The sequence below is a fragment of the Sarcophilus harrisii genome, chromosome 3, assembly GCF_902635505.1.
Source record: "Sarcophilus harrisii chromosome 3, mSarHar1.11, whole genome shotgun sequence".
Lineage (NCBI taxonomy): Eukaryota > Metazoa > Chordata > Mammalia > Dasyuromorphia > Dasyuridae > Sarcophilus > Sarcophilus harrisii.
This window is the reverse complement of record NC_045428.1, coordinates 343294830-343314840: the sequence shown is the minus strand read 5'-3', so window position 1 is coordinate 343314840 and position 20011 is coordinate 343294830.

Here is a 20011-nt window from a genome sequence, read left to right as displayed (position 1 = left end):
GTTGCTCCAGTTTTTTTTTTTTATTTCCATCAACTTACTACTTTGACATGTAAAGAAGAGTCATTTTGTAAAATTCTAAACTTTTACAAAGGTAAGAAATGGCAAAATAATAACAACATTTGTCTTCTGTCAGGAAATATTGACATGGTATTACTATAGCAAAATTGGTTTGTGTTCTGAAGTGTGTCTCATAGATAAATCAGATTTTAGGCTTTAAAAAAATAAACTAAATTGTTTTTTTTCCTATTGATATATGTACAGAATTAGGACACCAAAGTATAGTGGGAGAGTCTATGGTGGAAAATTTAGGGGAAAAGCTTTTAGTTTCCTGAATATTTTTTCCTAAATGTCTTATGGTTGCTTTCATTGTGTTTTGTGGAGCATTCTGTAACTTACAAGTGTCTATTAAGATCTCCTTTCAGCAAAAGAAAAACAGGAGTTTTCTTTGGCAAGAAGGAATATTAGTGGCTGCAGTGTAACAAACATTAGAAGTAAGAAAGCTAAAAGCAAATTGTTGCAGAGATAGGCATATAGAAAGTAAATCAAACAAATACACCTGAAACAGAAAAACAAAGGCAGCAACAATTAAAGTAAGGAAATCTATTTAGAAGGCAACTAAGAATTTCCAAACCTGGTCTAACTTCCCATTTCCACAAGGAACCAAACAGTGCCATCTATTGTCTTGAACTATTAGAGCATCACTGCTAGAGCTCTACCAAAATTCAAATAAAGCAAACACCACCAACAGTAAAATTGGCCATGACACATCATTAAGGAACAGCCATCTTCTGTGATCAGCCCAATCAATGAAGTAACCAAGTTTGGCAACCCCAAAAGCATCATGTAAATGTGAATCTGTGTATTGTATGAGCAGCCTTAAACATTTTTTTTTATTATTCCCTTTGTAGGCACCTTAACTCAGGAGAAAAAAAAAAACGAGAAAAAAAAAAAAACAACATAATTAAAATTATTTTCTTTGGTTTAAAACTATGAATGAGAAACTATATATATAGAGAATATACTAATATTCCTTCTTTCCAAAGAAAATTCATGTTTTTCTTTTGCTGAAAGGAGATGTTAATAGACACTTGTAAGTTACAGAATGTGTGTGTGTGTGTGTGTGTGTGTGTGTGTGTGTGTGTATGGCAACTATGGGTATGGAAATTCTATCTACTTCTACTATCTATTCTATCTATCTATCTAGATCTACTATCTATTGTAGCTACTGAGTCAACCTCAGAGATTATATTGTCTAAACCCTTCATTGTATAGTTAATGAAACTGAGGCCAAGGTTACAGAAGGAATAAAAATATCAGAGATTTGAAGCCAGGTTATCTAGATATAGTGCTTTATAACAAGCTGCCTTTCCAGGAACATTCAGCAATTATCTGTTTAGCTGAAAGTTACATAGTTAGTATGCATCTAGGGTAGAACTTGCACTTAGGTCTTTCTCTAGTCCAATAATGTCCTCTATCTAGTATACCAAGATGTTATCTTATCATTATCTTGTTATGAGAAGTAGAAAAAAGAATCAATTTCCCCACTTTCATTAAGGACATGATAAATAAAAGATATGCAGTATACACACACACACACATACACACACATACACACACACACACTCTTCAGTGTTGCATCATGTTCAATGAAGTCTTATGAAAGAGAAAAAGTAATGAATAGATTACAAAAATAGCTGGTAAGTGAGAGGTAGGGGGAGGAGAAGGTATAAGAGAGAGAATAAGGAAGAAAGAAAAGAGGAAGATAGGAAAAAAGAAGAGAAAAAAGAGAAAAACTTTATTTAGGAGCTAAACTTGTTTTCCTCTGATCTCTACTTCAAAACAGAGTCTATGAAAGACTCAGTAGGTCTGGAAGTGAGTATTAAATGGAGGTCACACATTGCAGTTGATTCACGTTGTGAGTCTCAGATGGTTATTATTTGTTCTCTTTTGAAATATTGATTAGCCAATTAATCATTGTCCATAGATAATCTTTTAAAAACCTTTCAAATAGTTTTTCAACCATTCATCTTAGGTATATGTTACCTTTGTGGAAGTTTCCACTTCCTCATTTTCCAACTCAAACCTTGGATTGTCTTGAAATATAGGGTTTTTTTTTTGACTAGGAAAAGAGACCATTCCTTATCTCAATTGCTATTTTAGCTTTAATCACTAAATGTGGCCTCGGTCAAACTGAGACCTGTTAAACTCCTTAGCTTAAAAAGGCCAAGGTTTCCCATGGCATCCTGGGCCATATCCAGTAGTCCTGATCTATATCTGGCCACTGGGTTCAGATGGTTCTGGAGGGAAAAGTGGGACTGGTGATTTTATACATAGCCTTTCCTCATTTCAATTCAATTCAGCCACATGCCATAGCATCATCTTCCTGATGTTATGGTCCTCTTTGAGGATGAATAAATAACAACATAGGGAATTATATAGAATTGCCAATGAAGTAACTATGTAAATCCAATGTAAATCATATACCTGTTCTGCAATTTATGCCTTAAAGGGATGCCTGGAATTTTGGGGCTGGTTCAATATTAGGAAAATTATTAGCATAACTGACTATGTAAATAACCAAATTAATAGAAAAATATGATTATCTCAATAGATGCAGAGAAAGCATTTGATAAATCTAACACTCATTCCTATTAAAAACAACCCATTCTTATTAAAAACATTAATAAATGGAGTTTTTTTTAAATGATCAGTAGCATCTAAACCATCATCAAGCATCATATGTAATGGGGATAAACTAGAAGCATTCCCAATAAGATCAGGGATGAAATAAGAAGTTTGCTTACAATCACCATTACTATTCAGTATTGTATTATAAATGTTAGCTTTAACAATAATAGGAGAAAAAGAAATTAAAGGAATTAGAGTAGGTAATGAGGAAACCAAATTATCATTCTTTTCAGATGATATGACTAGAGAATTCTAGAAAGTCAACGAAAAAACTACTGGAAAATATTCATAACTTTAGCAACATTGTAAGATATAAAATAAACCTACATAGATCATCAGAATCTCTATAAATTACTCACAAAGTCCAGCAGCAAGAGATACAAAGAGAATTTCCATTTAAAATAATTGTAGATAATATAAAATATTTGGGACTCTGCCAAAATGAAGCCAGGAACTATATGAAAACAATTACAAAACACTTTCTATACAAATAAAGTCAGATCTAAACAATTGGGAAAATGGCAAATGCTCATGGGCAGGCTGAGCTAACATAATAAAAATGACAGTTCTACCTATATTAATCTGCTTATTCAATGTCATATGAATCAAATTGCCAAGAATTTACTTTACACAGCTAGAAAAAATACTAACAAAGTTCATCTGGAAGGATAAAAGATCAAGACTTTCAGTGGAATTAATGAAAAAAATACACTATGAAGGTGGCCTTGCTGTACCAGATCTAAAACTATATTATTAAACAGTAGTCATCAAAATATTTGGTACTGGCAAAGAAATAGAGTATCTGATCAGTAGAACAGATTAGGTTCACAAGACATTAGTTAATGACTATAGTAATTTAGTTTAATAAATCTAGTTTGATAAACTCAAAGATCCAAGCTTGTGGGATAAGAACTCACTATTTGACAAAAATTGCTGGGAAAATTGGAAAATAATTTGTCAGAGACTAGCATTGACCAATGCCTAATACCCTATACTGAGATAAGGTCAAAATGTGTTCATATTTAGATATAAAGAGTGAGGCTATAAGCAAACTAGAAGAACAGAAGATAGTCTACCTCTCAGATCTTTGGAGAAGGAAGAAATTTATGGCCAAAGAAGAACTAGAGTACAATATGCAAGATGTATTATTTGAATTATATTAAATGAAAAAAATGTATAAACAAGACTGATGCAGATGAGATTAGAAGGGAAGCAGAAAAATGGGAGAAAATCTTTTCATTTAAGGGTTCTGATAAAAGCCTTATTTATAAGGCTTTTTATTTATATTATATTATATTTATTTATAAAATATATAGAGAACTGATTCAAATACAAACTGTTCTGCAACTGATAAATGGTCAAAGAATATGAAGAGACAATTTTCAGATGAAGAAATTAAAATGATTTCTAGTCATAGAAAAAAATGCTCTAAATCACTATTGATCAGAGACATGCAAATTAAGACAACTCTGTAGTATTACTACACACTTCTCAGATTGGCTAAAATGACAGGAAAAGATAATGATAAATGTTGAAGTGGATGTGAAAAAACTGGGACACTAATACATTGTTGATGGAGATGTGAACTGATTCAACCATTCTGAGCAATTTGGAACTATGCCCAAAGGACTATCAAACAGTGCATATCCTATGATCCAGCAATGTATATATTGGGCCTATGTCCCAAAGAGATCATAAAAAAAGAAAAATGTTTGTGACAGTCCTTTTTTTGTTTGAAGGAACAGGAAACTGAGTGGATGCCCATCAGTTTGGGAATGGTTGAATAAGTTATGGTATATAAATGTTATGGAATATTATTGTTCTATAAGAAATGATTAGCCAGATGATTTCAAAGAGGTTTGAAAAGACTTACATGAATTGATCCTAAGTGAAGTGAATAGAGCCAGGATATCATTGTACATGGCAACAAAAAAATTATACAATGATCAGTTCTGATGGACATGGCTCTTTTTAGCAATGAGAGAAAGGTCTGTGGGAACTGAGTGTGGATCACAACATAGTTTTTTCACCTTTTTTATTATTGTTTCCTTGCTTTTTTTTCCTTTCCTTTTTGATCTGATTTTTCTTGGGCAGCATGTTAAATGTGGAAATATGCATAGAAAAGTTGCACATGTTTAACATATATTAAATTACTTGCTGTCTAGGGGAGGAAGTGGGGAAAGGGAAGGAGAAAAAAAATAGAACACAAGGGCTAATGTTGAAAACTATCTTTGCATATATTTTGAAAATGAAAAGCTATTTTTTAAAGAAAGAGGTGCCTGGGGACACAGAAGTGAATGACTTGCCTAGGGTTACACAGCTCATTATGTCATTGATAAATTTGAATTCAAATCTTCCTCATTTAGAAGTCTGCTTTCTAACTGCTGTACTAAACTGGGAATCTGAGTCCTCCTTACACTCTTTTCTGTCTGCCTTTGGATCAGGAGAGACCAGTGAAAGATGGCAGAATTCTGTACTTAGAATCAGATGAGATATGGTTTAGAAATTTGATATTAATGTATGCTGATGTGGTTGAGGCATCAAATGATGTAGTTTGTGGACAACAAATGAGGTACTAAATGCTAGAATTCAGTCATGTAATGAATTTACAATGGCCATTGTCTTTGGTAAAAGGTAGATTTATTTAGGAGAAAAGGTTACAGGCAAAGTGAACAGGTACAATAGACACTAGGAATGGTAAATATGAAAGACTTGGGAGACTATATAGCTAATTAACTATAAGAAGGAGAAAGACAATATGAAGCATGGTGGGGGTTAAGAGAAGAGTCACTACATGGCATAAGGAAGAGTGAAGGGAGAGACACCACAAGGTAGAGAGCTGTAGTGGGCTACTCCCCAAGTGGGACTGAGCAAAGATGGTATGAATCATGGACAAATTAACAGGAAAAATATAACCTCCGGGACATGACTTGGATTTCTGACTGCAGCATCCACAAATGGTGGGACCACTAGGCTAAACTGATCTCTATCAAAGTCCTTCCCTGCCTGCCCAAGGGAATAATTCCATTAATAATCCCTCCAGTTCCTCTTTGACAACTGTACCCAGTTACTCTGGACCTCATCATATGTGTAACTTAAAGGCAAATCATCTGGCTCTCAGAACTTTAGCCTGCAGTAGCTACATCATCATCATCATCATCATCATCATCATCATCATCATCATCATCACTAGTATATTTATATTCTTTTATGATTTCAAATATGTTATCTCAGCTGATCTACACAATAAATCTGGGAGGCAGGTGGTATTATCCCCATTTTATAGATGAAGAAACTGAGACTAGTCAGAGACTTGTTCATGGTCATATATGACTAGTCTGGGGCAGGTTTTCCTAACTTCAAACTTAATACTTTGTGAGATTATAAGATACTTTATAATTTTTAAGTGCTTTGAAAATGTTGGAATTTTAATTTTAGCATTTCTCTCTAGCCCTCCAGCCATCTAGTCCTCCCCCAACCAGTGAGCTGATAAGCTTAGACTCTGGAAGGAAAATATGTCCTGTTTTTTTTTATTTTTTTAATTTTTATTATAGCTTTTTATTTACAAATTATATGCATGGGTAATTTTACAGCATTGACAATTGCCAAACTTTTTGTTCCAATTTTTCCCCTCCTTCCCCCCACCCCCATCCCCAGATGGCAGGATGACCAATACATGTTAAATATGTTAAAGTATAAATTAAATACAAAATAAGTATACATGTCCAGCTATTTTGCTGTACAAAAAGAATCAGACTCTGAAATAGTGTAAAATTAGCCTGTGAAGGAAATAAAAAATGCAGGTGGACAAAAATATAGGGATTGGGAATTCTATATAATGGTTCTAAGTCATCTCCCAGAGTTTTTTTTTTGCTGGGTATAGCTGGTTCAATTCATTACTTCTCCATTGGAACTGATTTGGTTCATCTCGTTGCTGAAGATGGTCAGGTCCATCAGAATTGATCATCATATAGTATTGTTGTTGAAGTATATAATGATCTCCTGGTCCTGCTCATTTCACTCAGCATCAGTTCATGTAAGTCTCTCCAGGCCTCTCTGAAATCATCCTGCTGGTCATTTCTAATAGAACAATAATATTCCATACCATTCATATACCACAATTTATTCAGCCATTCTCCAATTGATGGACATCCACTCAGTTTCCAGTTTCTGGCCACTACAAAGAGGGTTACTACAAACATTTTTGCACATACAGGTCCCTTTCCCTTCTTTAAAATCTCTTTAGGATATAAGCCCAGGAGTAACACTGCTGGATCAAAGGGTATGCACAGGTTGATAACTTTTTTGAGCATAGTTTTAAATTGCTCTCCAGAATGGCTGGATGTATTCACAATTCCACCAACAATGTATTAGTGTCTCTGTTTTCCCACATCCCCTCCAACATTCTGCATTATCTTTACCTGTCATTCTAGCCAGTCTGACAGGTGTGCAGTGGTATCTCAGAGTTGTCTTAATTTGTATTTCTCTGATTAAAAATGACTTGGAGCATCTTTTCATGGTAGAAATTGTTTCAATTTCTTTATCTGAGAATTGTCTGCTCATATCCTTTGACCATTTATCAATTTGAGAATGGCTTGATTTCTTATAAATTAGAGTCAATTCTCTATATAGTTTGGAAATTGAGGCCTTTATCAAAATCTTTGAATATGTTGTTTTTAAGTCTCCAAGGTGGGGGAGGAGTACCAGATTCTAAAGTCCAAGACTAGTCAGAAACAAAGCTTGAGGAAGGCTGATTGAAGGTTAAGTCTAGCACCAGGCCAGTCATTCTCCATCCCTGATACAGATAAATAAAAGACCAAAGAGAAATGACCTAGGACTAGGCCGCTGGTCTAGGATTAGACAATCTCAGGATTTTATTACCTGAAAAGCATGAAATTTACATTTCTAAGATATGCAGAAGTTCCAAGAGTTTCCCCTCCTTTATTCTAAGGGAATACAGAGGCATTTGTAAGGAATGTATCTGATGTTCTCTGAGTATCCGCTATGCTTTAGTAGTGGCTGTTAAAAAAAGTTAAAATAAGTGTTCAGCCTTCATAGTCTTTTTATATAATAATTTGTACTACTTCAGGCATGAGTGACTTGACCAAATACTCATTTTGCCCATTTTTTTTTTTTTTTTCACTTCAGGAACATCAATGAGTTTTTTTCCTCATGGTAGTCTCTTCAGAGAAATGGCAGGAACCAATTAAGCAGTCATTGAATAGTACAGGATAGCCTTCTGTTCTTGACATGTCTGTTTATTAAAATATAAATAGCTCTACTATTAACCCAAAAGGCAGCAATCTATATATTGAGATGCCATGTTTTAAAAATATGGAAGCTCCATCTGAGACTATAAAAATCATTTATCTGTCTGCCCAAAATGCCATAATTATTTTTCCTAAATTAAAAACAAAAATTTTTTATAATTAAATAAGAAATAAGGTTAATGGAAAGAGCTCTGAGTCAAGAGTTGGAAACCAGGAAAGTAGTTTTGGCAATTCCCCAAACCATCTAGACAAAGTTATTTTTTCTGAGTTCCCTATTTATAAAAAGTTTCTAGGCCACAGGACTAGAAAGGCCTTTGTAAAGTAAGGAGAAATCTGTGAATATAGAAAGGAGGAAGAATGGGGCTAGATGTTCCTATTATCATAAGTGAACCATGTGAGAATATAAACACATGCAAGAAGGAATGGTGAGGGAGCAGGAATGAGTTCAACCTTACCCTTATCTGAAATGGTCAAGGGAAGGACAAAGGAATATTTTTCATGAGATTGAAGTGAGCAATTGGCACAAATGATGAGATTGGTGTAGGCCAAAGTTGGGGTTTGGCACCAAATGATGGGGTTTGTTAATAATTTACATGTGAAAAGCTCACAAGGATTTTTCCCTTGCCAAAAGATACATTTATTTATGTGAAAAGGTTATAGACAAATTAAAGAGCTTAAAAGGCATTAGGAGTGATAAATATGAAACAGATTTGGGAGAGCATATAATTAACAAGGAAAGGAGTTTTAATAATTAACAATGGAAAAGACTAGTTCCGTAGCAAAACTTAGAATTAAACAGAAAAAAGAGAATATTCCATGAGGCAGGGATATGACAATGACTGGCAGGCAAACTCCTAAAAGGGATTAAGCTTTCTAAAAGAGTTATCCATAACTAGGAGAAAGATTCCATTAGGTATGAGGAAGGGATGGGGTAAGGAGAAAGATACCATGAGGCAAAATACTGTGAAGGGCTAATCCAAAAGTGATTCTGCAAGGATGGTGCAGGCCATAAACAGATTTATGGAGGAAATGTAACATTGGCTTTCTAACTGGATACAGTAAAATGAGATTACCCAAAATCTCACCAGGAGATGGGACTGTAATCCTTGTCAGGGCCCTTCTCTGGAAGTTGTTGTTGTTCTTTTTCCAAAATACAGCCAGGTGATAAAAGTTCAGATTTTTTATTGTGTCCTTCAATATAGCCCTCAGAGGCCTCTCTCTGCTTGGTTCCAAGAGCTCCCTCCGAATGTCTCCAAATTCAAAGGTTTGTCCTTCCGACTCCAGCCAGCACCCAGGTAGAAGATGCAATGAAATCTCTCTTGCCTCGGAGATAGGGCTTATAGGCTTCCTCCCAGAGTGCTCCTCTCAGACCCCTGGGAATGTTCCCAAGTAACTCTTCCAAGCTCTAAGAGCTTCCTGTATATATATGATCTCCCAAAGGTTAACTCCTCCTTTTGGAGAGAGAGGGATTCTGGGTTATCTTCCAGAGAGCTCTCTGGCCCTAAGGGAGGTGTGAATTCGGATATCTCATACTAAGCCATACTAAGCCTGAAATCTCCCAATCATGTGAACTCCATTGAGTACTTAGATACTTATGAGCTCTCTAAAGGTGTGAACACAAGCATCATTTCCATCAGTTGTACTTAGTACCTTGTTTCAAGTTCTGGCCCAAAATATCTCCTTCTATGATCAAATCAATCATATTGAACCATGCTAAATTAGATAATTATTGTCTCTATCAACTCTAATGGCTTAATACTTTGTAAACATTCCAACAGGAAGTAATTTCAGGTACCCTCTGCCAAACCCATCTACTTACCCAGGACTAATCAATTTGATATAAGGAATATGTATAATTCAAAAGGCTCAAAAAAAATGAGAATGGATGAATGGTGATATACAATTTGTCAGGGTCCAGGACCACTCCTCTGTTTTATTATTAGGAGATACCTCATTTTCTTTTTTTCTTTTCTTTTTTTCCTGAAGCCATTGGCATTAAATAACACAGCTAGGAAGTATTATGTCTGAGACTGGATTTGAACTCAGTTCCTCCTGACTTCAGGTTCAGCACTATATCCATTGCACTGTCTAGTTGCCCTGGAACCCTATTTTCTAGAACTAAGTCCTAGCAAGCAAGATGTTACCCGAGCCTGGCATAATAATAATACTTTGTATTCACCCTCTGGTGGCAAATAAATCATACAACTGACAGTCATTGAACTTAGGCAAATACCAACAGTCCCAGACATGAAGTACTGCTATGAATGTATTTTTTTGTTGTTAGATAATCCTGACTTACTGTTGCTGTTATTTCTCATTGCTGTCGCTATACTACATTATTTGATTCTTTCTCTAGCTATATATATATATATATATATATATATATATATATATATATATATATATATATGTCAGGGTTTAGCCCACTTACCTTGAGTCTTTGAGTCTCTTCCTAGAGGAGATTCTGGAACAAGTGTCTAATGTACTTCCTCCAACAGAATAAAGAAACATTTTTATTTATAACCCTGTGAGTTCTTTGGCATTTTTGGAGTTACTGGAGGTTGCTAAATTTCTATGACTTTTTGATCTTTTATTACCAATTTTGACAAACGCAATAATCTAAAAAATGTGGATGAGTGAATAAAAGGAAGGAAAATATCAGTAAGGAAATAGTTGAAAGCAAAACAAACTTCCTAAAGAGGGAATCCATTTTTTAAAAAGGAAAGAACTAGAAAGTAAGCCAATCATTTGTGGAATGGTTGAACAAGTGTGGTATATGAATATAATGAAATGTTAATTCCCTGTAAGAAATGATACAAGTTCTGATTCCAGAGAAAAGGAAAACTCATATGCTTAGGGTAACTCCCAACTGTAGATTGCAGTTTTAATGCTACTGGTCCATTTAGTGAACCTATACACCATATGAAAGTGCTTCTCTACTTGCTGCTTAAGTGTTGGTTCTCATTGATCTTCAGTCAAAGAAATCCTTTTTTTCTACTAGAACAGAGTGTTTATAAACTTTTTCAATTAAAATGTGTTTAAGAAGTACTAGTTCTTTTTTTTCCCCTGAGGCAATTGGGGTTAAATGACTTGCTCAGGGTCACACAGCTAGAAAAGTGCTAAGTATCTGAAGTCAAATTTGAACTCATATCCTCCTCACTTCAAGACTCATGTTCTATCTACTGTGCCACCTAGCTGTCCCAAGAAGTATTAGCTCTAAATGTGAATAGCAGTTGTTTTTAAGCTAGAACATTACATAAATTCAACAAACAGGTACCTATGAGCTATGTGGACCTACCCAGTCAATTATTCACTCACTTGGATGCTGCCCTGTCACAACTGAACCCACATCCACAACTCTCACCAAAATATTAAAACAGTTGCCAAGACACTTCTGCCGTTCCTTTATAAGCCAGAGGGGTAAAAGAGAGCAACAAGTCCTTATTATAAGCTTTACATTTTCCCAAGGGATAACTAGGTATATAGTAGTTAGAGTGCTGTGCTGAGTCAGGAAGACTCATCTTTCTCAGTTCAAATCTGGCCTTCAGTCTTCGAAATACCAAAGAACTCATAGGGTTATAAATAAAAATGTTTCTTTATTTATTTAGTTTTTTTAGTTTTATTTTAGTTATTTTTAGTTATTATTTTAGTTTTTTAGGGCAGGTTACTTAATCTTGTTTGGCTTAGTTTCTCTATCTATGACATGAACTGGAGACAGAAATGTCAAGCTACTCCTGTATCTTTGCCTATAAAACCCTAAATGGGACCACAAAGAATTAGACATTTCTGAATAAAAACTTTCTCCAACTTGAGGTGGACCTGAAAGGCAGTAGCTGTCACTTCAGCTTTTAACCAATGAAGTCAGTTCTCTCTGACCAATCAGGAATCATTCAACTAAAGTCTTTGCTTGCTGATGGCTTCTAATGTCTTTCCAACTTGTCTGCAGCAGATTCAACTCTTTTCTTCCCATTCTTCTTCCCTAATTTCTTTTGTCTCTCTTGGAATGCTTGTCTTCTGTTCAATAGGTTAAATAAGAACTTGATGAGTCAGTTATTCACCTTTCATTTGAAGAAGTCACAACTAATAGTTTTTTGAAAATCACATTTCAGTCTCCATATGTTTATACTTAACAATTTATATATTTGCTTAGTTTTACCCACTTGTCATGATATGTATAAGCAATTATTTGATATATCACTATGTTTTTCTACTCTCTGATACTCACAAGTCCTTGAAAGTTCAGGACATGCAAATAGGAGTTCAAATATTATCTTAATCAATCAATTAATGCATATTAAACACCTACAATGTGCTAGGCACTGTGCTAAATGCTGGGGATACAAAGAGAGGCAAAAGATACTTCTTGCTCTCAAAGAGCTTACAATGTAATGGGGAGATAACATGGAAACATATATATATATATATATATATATATATATATATATATATATATATTATATACATAACAAATTATATAAAAGATAAATGAGAGGAAATGGAAAAAAGGCATTGGAATCAAGAGGAAATGGGAATGGCTTTCTATAAAAGATAGGATTTATTTGGGACGTAAAATCAGGAAGTCAGTGTTGATAGCAGAAGAAAGAGATTATTCTAGGTATGGGAGACAGTCAGAGAAAATGCCTAAACTGACATTTGGAGTGTTCATGGAATATCTCAAAGCCCAATTGCACTAGTTTGAAGAGTCCTGGGTTGAGATATAAGGTGTAAGAAGACTAGAAGGGTAAGAATGAGCTAATTATTCAGGAAATAGCTATGGGGTACAGTGAATAGAGAATAATTGTTTGACTCAGTTCCTCATCTATAAAATAAACTAGAGAAAGAAATGGCAAAAAGAAACCCCCCCCAAAAAAAACAGTCCAATATCTTTGTCAAGTCACTGGAGTATAATTACTAGCTGTATGACCTGTGGAAAATCATAAGCTTTCCTATCTTCAATTTCCTCACTTAGAGGAAAAATAATCATAATGATCATACCTAAATGCCAGGGTTATTGTGAGAATCAAATGTGTAACATTTGTAGTCCTTTCCAAACCTTAAAATCCCATATAAATGCTAACTCATTAATATTATTATTACTAATATTATTATAACAGTTTGTTCATGTTTTCTGTAGTTTTAAACAATAAAAACCTTTTTTTTTCTGCCTCTTTATATCATTAAACTTCCTGCAATGATGCATTAATCCACATTGTTGACAACTTCCAAGTCATCACTTCTATACTATAGATCATTTTTTCTCTAAAAAGATTTTAAATCTTTTGAGGAAAATATGTTTCTTCATATATATATATTTCAACAGTGTTTGTTAAAATGACATTCTTTCTTTTCTTATTATTAAGCATGAACATGTTCTACCAAAAAAGTGGCAATATCCTACACCTATTGTAAATCGATATAAATGTATTCCTTTACACAAAAATGCCTTTTCTGAATTTTTCATTTTTAACTTCTTTTATTGAAAAGTGTCTTAAAAGTAGTTTGCTTTGCACAGACCCATTAATACATTATTGAAAGCACTGTTATTTGATTTAGGCATTGTGGAAAGAATTTTGGAATCCTGCCTAAAGAATCACTAAAATAGCTATGTCTTTTCCCCCACTGATATACTACAAGATGTGCATGGGCGTGAATACATATGTCTATTTATACACACACATATATACACACATACTTTGTATTATATCTATATCTATCTTTCTACCATCGTGTCATAAGAAATGACGAAAAGGATGCTTTCAGAGAATCTTAGGAAGATATTTAGGAACACCCACAAAATGAATTTAGTAGAACCAGGAGAGCAAATTATATAACAACATTTTAAAGACCAACAACTTTGAAAGCCTTAAGAATTGATCAACCTTGATTCCAGAGAACTGATGATGAAGCATGCTATCCATTTTCTGACAAAGAAGTAATTGGATTCAAGATGCAGGATAAGATACATATTTTGGAGGGATACATGGAAATTTGTTTTTATTTGACTAAGTCTATTTGATAGGAGTATATATTCTCATCAAAGAGAAATGTAAATAACTAAGTGCATATAAGACACATACAGAGTCTATAGGAGTGGAAGTCATTAGTATCTGGAGGGGGAAGGACTAAGAAAGGAATACAGAACATGGGACCTAAACTGAGACCTCATGAAACCTAGAGAACCCAAGAGTTAGAGGTGAGAGGGCATATCATTGTAGGCATGATGGACAGCCAGTGTGGAAGCATTGAGATAGGAGAAGAAATGTTATGTTCAAGGAACTGAAAGTAGAGTAATATAGATGGATCATTGTGAACATGGAAGGGAATAAAGTATAGGAAGGGACTATGTTATTAAGAGCTTTAAATATGAAATAGAGGAAATGTATTTGAAACTAAAAGAGAGCTGCTGGAGATCACTGTATGCAAGAGGAGCAATATGATCATATGGATATTTCAGGAAGGGAGAAGGGTGAGCTCATTTTGAAAAGTTCCATTTTTTCCCCCAGCAAAGAATGAAGTGACATCTTCAGCTGAGAGGATGGAGAAAGGGGTATCATGGAAAGCTTGACGAAAGAGAAAAATATTTGAAACATTCCCAATGGAGAATGAGATAATAGGTTAATTAGGGAGAAACAGACTTTCTGCTTTGCTAAAATGAAGACCCAGTTTAGATTTAATACATTTGTAGTGTTCCTAGTTAGCATGGTTTCATGATTTCCTCTGGCTCTGCTTAAAATAGCACAATGAATAGAGCAAAAGAGACAGATGGTAGAGTAAATCAAGGTTGAGATTTGGCAAGGCACAATAAGTGCTATACAAAGGGGAAGAAATTGTAAGGCAGAGGATAATTGGTTGCCACAGAGGTAAAGATAGATAAAAGAAGTGAGTGTAGCCAGTGCAGAACTATTAGCATAGGAAAAAACTGCAGAATAGAATAGAAGTCATAATGAGAATAAAGAATGGGATCCTAAAGCATAATAAAAATGGAATGGATAACAGATTTTGATCAAATAAGGGAATTCTGGGGTTCTGAGGAAGTGGAATACTTATGATTGATAACAAGATCAAGGATGATTGAGTCACAGAAAAGTTAAGATCTTTAAAGGAGAAATACAAAATCTCCTAGTATGATGGCAGGATATAGGAAGGCGAGAAAGATTGAGCCAGGCACTGAACTCATTGAGGAAAGAAGGAGAATGTCATGTTCAGATGACATTCAATAGTATCTGGATTAATTACTAAATTTAGATAATGTTCAACTCAAAGAAATGTTATTTAATTAAGATGGCAAAAGGTATCTGAAAGTGGTAATGGAGAGCAAGTATTCTAATCCTGTTCCCCTTCCATCATCAAGAAGCTATGGAGCAGGAGGAAAAAATGTAGCCAATAATTAGAACATTGACAAGGAAAATGGGTCATCAATTTGGAGCCATTTCTCAATGAGGGCCAAAAGATGGAAGAAGAAAGTAAGAAATTTTAGCTCAAAAAATTATTTTGTATGCCAGTATAGAGGGCACAGAGGCAGTTTATATAACAAGTGGAACATTGTAAAGTAGTGTTGAGGTATATAGGTGTGACTATAAAGCTGAGAATGAGGTATTAGAATTGTACAGTGGCAGCTGAAAGTTCAGCATCATTGCAATGAGATGAATATTGGGGATTGGGAATATGGTGACCCTTGAAAAGTGATTCCAGGTGATTTAACACTGAAGGGAGGTCCACTAGAGAAAAACATGATTTTGTTCTTTGTGGAATTTGCTTCTTCACAGGTGTTGGAAGAGTATCCTGTGAAACTTCTGGAGAATAAATTTATAGAAGACAGAAAGTTAAGATTTGAAAGCCTAGTTAGAGATGAATTTTTCTTGTTAGTCCTGGAAAAAATCCAGTAGGTAGTCTATGAAAGAGGTATTATCCCCAGAGACCACCCTCACACTGTATATGATTTGGGGATAAGAATTTGGGGATAAGACCTCATTGAACGAGAAAGTGAATAGCAACTTGACCTATAAAATTCAAGGCCAGGATTTGAAGGTCTTTTCCCCAGAATGAATGGAAAGCTCTTACTCCCTATTATATTGTACTGCCTTTTGCCTTTTATTTATTGAAATTTTTTGTATCCCCAGCACTTAACACAGTGTCTGTTACATAGTAGACATTTAATAAATGCCTATTGGATGACTGATGGATTTATTGAATGATATTGTATAGTTCATTGAATTTGGATGAGGTCTACTTGGTTTTCTGAAAATGGATGAGTTTTAAAATGTGAATGAACATACTTTCAGACTTAATCACGCTCTCTAAAGGATCTAATATTGGACATTTTCTCTCAATATAAATAATGATGAGAAGAACAGTATAAAAATTTGTGACAGTAATTTGTTATACTAGTTACTCCCCTTCCCACACTCTAATCAAAGTAGACCTCTCTCTTCCACAAGGTCTGAGAAATGCTGAAAAGATGGATTTCCACAGAATGTTGCAAGTTTCTAGCTAGGGTAGGACACTGGGTACCACTGACCAAGAGGTTTTCAGAATGTGAAAGATTAAGGAAGATTAAGATTCCACAGAACAATTAAATGATCAAAGCATTAAGCAAACAAGGAATTGGGGAACTAGGAAGGCATAAGTGGATTCAACCAATCAGAAGAAGTCTTGTGGTTTTGAGAAAAACCACAAACTGAAAATAATAACGGATCCAACCCAAACTGTAGGAGCTCAATGACCTGACTTGACCAAATTATTATTGTGCCTACTTAACAGGCTAATTGAATATTAAACAACACTCCATAGGAGTTTCCCACCAGTTTTTGAATATGATATGTATGATGAGGGAGGAGGAACATATTTATATATATTTAGGGGGAAACATGTAGGGCATATCAGGAAGATTGTAGAAGGAATAGACCAATCTGGTCTCTGAAGGGAGGGTCTGCAAGGGTCTGCAATGAGTTAACAACTGAAAAGCTTCTTTCACTTCTATGCTTAGGGCTTCCTCTTCCTGAATAGGAGTGGAGCTCACTTCTGGCCAGAAATATTAAGATGATTCCTTAAGATTCTTCTTTAATAAATTTTCCTTGATATCTTATTTTCAGTGTCGAGTGTATTTCTAACAATGGCTAACTGTCTCTACTCTAATTCTGTACTTATGAATTTGCCATATTGCCTGTATGGAATGTTCTTTTATCTGTTTCATAATTCCCTACCTTTTAAAAAGATACAGCTAAAACACCTTCTAAATAATGCTTTTTACAATTTCCCCTAATAATAGTGTCCTCCTCTAACTGCCTTATATTTATATACCGTATGCTTATTTTATATTTAATATTTTACATATCTTTATTATATATATGTTTTTTTTTTCATTTCAGTTATGTGTGACTGATTCCATTTGAGGTTTTCTTGGCAAAGATACTGGAGGGCCATTTACTTTTCTATGAAAGGGTCTCCTTTTATAGATGAGGTAAACAGGGTTAAGTGATTTGCTCAGGGTCACAAGCTAGTTTGTGTCTAAGGCCAGATTTGAACTCAGGTCTCCCTGACTTCATGCCCATATACTTATATACCTAGATCCCTATGTATTTGGTTGTCCATACCAATAGCAGCAGTGAGAGGTATCCTAAAATGTAACCTTTTTTTCCTTAGTGAAAAGAGCTCCTGAGAAGCAGGAGTTACAGAGGATGGGGTAAGTCTGATAACTTTTGAAGATCCATAAAGAAAAAAGAATCATGCAGAGAAGGAACCATGTTATAGATCTATAAACTGGAAGTAAGAATTGAACAAGGGTACTGTTACCCTGAATTGATAAAAAATGTGAGCAGGTGGGAGGGAGGATTCTGGGAAGATGGCAAAGTAGGTCAGTAAGTTTCTTTTTTCCTTTTTTTCTCCCTAAGGCAATTAGGGTTAAATGACTTGCCCAGGGTCACACAGCTAAGAAGTGTTAAGTGTCTCCAGACCAGATTTGAGCTCAGGACCTCCTGACTCCAGGCCAGTACTCTATCAACTGTACTACCTAGCTGCCCCAGTAAATTTCAAACTCTCCAAATTTCCCCAAGAAATAGAATAAACTTGTGCCTCAAGGTAAACACAGACTTGGAGCAGAACAGGGATCTTACTGGGATAACTCAAGAAGACCTGAAGAAAGACCCCAGGCGAGGATTAACCAATGTGAAGGCAAACTCCTCCCGACTAGCTCCAACTAGCAAGTGGGGAGGATTTGGGATTAGATGGGTGTTGCTGTAACCTCAGCAGCAACTACAGGAAACTTTATCTCCCAGACTTCATGTGGAGTGGGGGTCTGAGTCCCAGAAATCCGAGAGAAGCTTAGTTGATTGGGATTGGCAGGTCCAGTGGTGCTGCTGAAATATAGCCCTGTACGAGAAAGAATCAGGGCACTCTGGAAGTGCACAGGCAGTAGGACAGGGACACTGCTGGATTGTGGGCACTTGCAGGAAGGAGGAGCTTTTGGTTTGGGGTTTCAGGATAAAGGGAAGAGCTGAATTGAAGCTAGATGCCCCAACCCTCACCCCACGATTAAAGGTGTTTAAACTAATACTTCTCATTAAAAAAAATAGTAGGCAAAGAAGAAGAAACACAACCATAGAAACTTACTATGGGAGTGGGGAAGACCAGGGTTCATCTTCAGAGGACACTGAAGTAAAAAGAGCTTCTTCTACCAATGTTAAATGGCTCTCTGTCCAGGAAGAATTTATAGAAGAACTCAAAAAAAAAAGACTTTAAAAATCAAATGAGGAGCTGAGGAAAAACGAGCAACTGGAAATTTGTCTGGCTCATAGATCTACTTAAAAAAACTCAGTTCTGCCTGGGCAGAACTTGCTATTTGCTTCAATGTGCCTATGTTATGTGCTTGTGGGATCTGGTTAATAAATAAACTCTCTACTTCTAATTCCTTAGCTGTGAGTTCATGTGTTTGAGGGGTATCTTCTTTCATCTTCTCCTCTCTCCTCTCTAAGACCATTAAATCAAAATGAAACATGTTCGTCCTCTTCCCAATACATGGTGAATCTCATTCTCTTTTATAAATGAGTTCTTTTCCTTTGTCCACAATACCCATCTTTACTGAGTTCTGCCATTTGGGAGGGGAAGTGGGGAAGGGGAAGAAGGAAATGGCTCTAAAGATAATGCTGATATGGGAGGTAAAAAATAACTTCCTCAGAGAGGGTAGAGTAATTTAAATTTGATAAATAATCCCATAACTCTCATCTTTAAGTTTGACTTTAAGACTCATATGCAGATTGCAGAGCTGCTCTATCCCCTTTTAGTAGAAAGGAGATGAGAGATAAAAGGGTTTATTAGCTTTCTTTTCTATAATGGTACCTAGTATTACAAAATGGAAATCTTATCCCAAGATAGTTTTTTTAAACTTTTTTTTAAATCATCGACTCTAATATCACTAAATTCGTATTTCTTTTCCTTTTCTTAAAAGAAGACTTTTCTTTTTAGTCCAGTAATATTAAAAATATATATTGTGATAGCACATTTGATATGAATTTTTGTTTTATGGATTTCATTTTTAAAACTTTAATTTTTTTACAGCTTAAATTTGAAGATTAAGCTCAATAATGCCTAATTTTGATGACATAAGTATAAGTTGAATTTTCTTTTAATTTCAATTTTACACTTCATTTCATTTTTATATGAATTTTCCTCTTTGCTGTTGTATAATTTTATTTCTAGCAGAGCTGAACTCTAGGTATTTGCTTGATCACTTATGAATATAAATATTTATTAATTCATAATGCAAATGAAAAAAATAGCCATTATATAAATATTATTATTGTATAGCTGTGTGTTTCTATGTACCTAACTGAATTTAAAAAAATGTAGTCAGTTGGCAAATTGCTTTTTGGTGATTTGTTCAATATTAGCATTATAAATCAATATAATGAATCTTTGAGAAAGGATTTAGAACATACTATCTCACCTTGCAAATGTTAATATTCATAAGGTATAATTGACAATGGGAATTGTCTCCAATGATAAGAATAAAGTTATTATATTTTTAAGCACAATGTGAAAGAGTTGAGAGTCATCAT